Raw genomic sequence first — 2,165 nt, 5'->3', positions numbered from 1 at the left:
TAAATTTGACAAAAGATAATACCTTCCTACTGAAAAGGTTTCTCATTCCCAGGGCCAGCTATCCCACCACAAGCTTCCTTGAACAACAAACACCTTCTTTCCCCATTTCACTTGCCTCTAGAACCCTCATATACAGTCAGTCACCTTCTCCAAGGGTAAATTTCTCACCTGGTTCACCAACCTTAGAGAACCATTAGGAGCCCGCTCTGGAGACATTTAAAGGGGGTCTTTCCCAATACAGCTTCCAAGAGGCTGTAGCACACCAGCAAGAACGATGGATCAAGAAATGTTAGAACCGTTGTCAGGCATGCCGTTGTAAAGATGATGTAGCACATGATTTGAGGGAGATGGAAAGATGCCTTCCTCCAAGAAAAAAAAAATTATCCTTAAAACGTCATCATTAAACATGCAAGCTTTTTATCAAGGTTTTATCTCTCATTAAAATGAAAAGGCGGGAAGCAGAGAAACACGGAGGAAACCAATGTGATCCGAAACGGCAGCCGCTACCACCATGAGCCTCCTCAACAAGCCCCCGAGTGAGATGCCCCGGGAGGAGCTGCAGAAGCGGGAAGAGGAGGAGTTTAGCGCGGGCCCCCTCTCCGTACTCACGCACTTGGTCAAGAACAACACCCAGGTGCTCATCAACTGTCGCAACAAGAAGAAGCTCCTGGGCCGTGTGAAGGCCTTTGACAGGCACTGCAATATAGTGCTGGAGAAGGTGAAGGAGATGTGGACCGAGGTCCCCAAGAGTGCAAGGGCAAGAAGAAGTCCAAGCCAGTCAGCAAGGACCGCTACAACTCTAAGATGTTCCTGCGAGGGTACTCGCTCATCGGGGTCCTGTGGAGCCCTCTCATCGCTGGCAAGTAGGGCCTCCTCCCGCCGTCAGAACTCGCTCCCCCGTCCTGCGAAGACCTGTGCACTGAGATGGGAATAAAAGTCCTGTGTTTTTTCTAAAACAAAAAAAAAAAAAGAAAGAAAGGCCTCTAAAAGGGAATGTCCTGGTCAATTACACTTTGGGATGAACCCTCTCCTGAGAAGAATTTGCCCAAGGGGGAAAGCATGTGAGGACAATAGACGCTCTTGGGAAGAATGAGAGAAATAGCTTTCTACTCTGCCCAAGTATGAGCAGTGTTTGGGGGAATGAGCCCTTTGATGAAGGGGAGGGATGGTCCCTTTGAGCAGCTTGTCTGGGGTGATGTCTCATGTGATGAGCATAACCACTGACGTGCAATAGATTGGACCAGGATTCTTGAATGAAACTTTGAAACAAGGAACATTTTGCTTAAATGAGGGGAAAGAACTAAGAGCTGAGTGTCCTGAAAGCTAGGCTGACCGGTCATAATTGTGATTACATGTTAAGTTAAAATAATAGACAGACTGCTAGAGAGTCAGAGCTGTGATGTTCTTTGACAGGTCATCTTTTTCTGTGTCCTACTTTTGCAAATAGAAGCTTAAAGAGGCACATGATTTATCTAAGATCTTACAGGATGTGTCTGGTTCCCAGGCTGTTGACTTTTGAATGTGTTTACTTTTTGCGACACTGAGCTTCAGAACCAGAAAGCTGGACGTTGAAAATACGTCTTTCATTCTGTCTCTGTATATCTGAGTTCATTGAAATATGTTCTTCTTTAAAACATCAGCATCCCTCTATGAAATAAAGAATGTAGTCAATGATCCTCAAAAGCTGCAAAACCCAGTAAGTGAAAACTGAGAGTTTTATAATGAATGGATCAGGAGACAACACCCAAGCCCCACTGACCGATGTTAATATCATCAAAAGAGAGGTAGCCAGATTTCACATGCCTCCCAACGTAAGGCAATAAAAGTGCATGGGACCTTGACTAAGAAAAAGGCAAAAAAAAAAAAAAGGAAAGAAAAAGAAAAATAAAAAAAAAGAGAAGACTCAAATTACTAAAATGAGAAATAACAGAAGAGACATTACTATCAACTTTACAGAAATAAAAAGGATTATAAAAGAATAATATAAACAACTGCACACCAACAAAATGGACAATTTAGATGAAATGGGCAAATTCCTAGAAACACAAATTTGTACCAAAACTGACTCAAAAAGAAATGAAAAATCTGAATAGATCTGTAACAGGTGAGACAGTTGAACCAGTAAGCAAAACCTCCCAACAAAGAAAAAAAAAAACCACATGGCT

General features: G+C 43.0%; 1 pseudogene; it reads left to right on the top strand.

Moving 5' to 3' along the window:
• Positions 1–511: 511 nt before the first annotated feature.
• Positions 512–867, top strand: LOC117021621 (small nuclear ribonucleoprotein Sm D2-like; annotated as a pseudogene).
• The last annotated feature ends 1,298 nt before the right edge of the window (positions 868–2,165 follow it).

The sequence above is a fragment of the Rhinolophus ferrumequinum genome, chromosome 4, assembly GCF_004115265.2.
Source record: "Rhinolophus ferrumequinum isolate MPI-CBG mRhiFer1 chromosome 4, mRhiFer1_v1.p, whole genome shotgun sequence".
NCBI classification, from domain to species: Eukaryota; Metazoa; Chordata; class Mammalia; order Chiroptera; family Rhinolophidae; genus Rhinolophus; species Rhinolophus ferrumequinum.
This window is presented reverse-complemented; position numbering and strand designations above follow the sequence as displayed.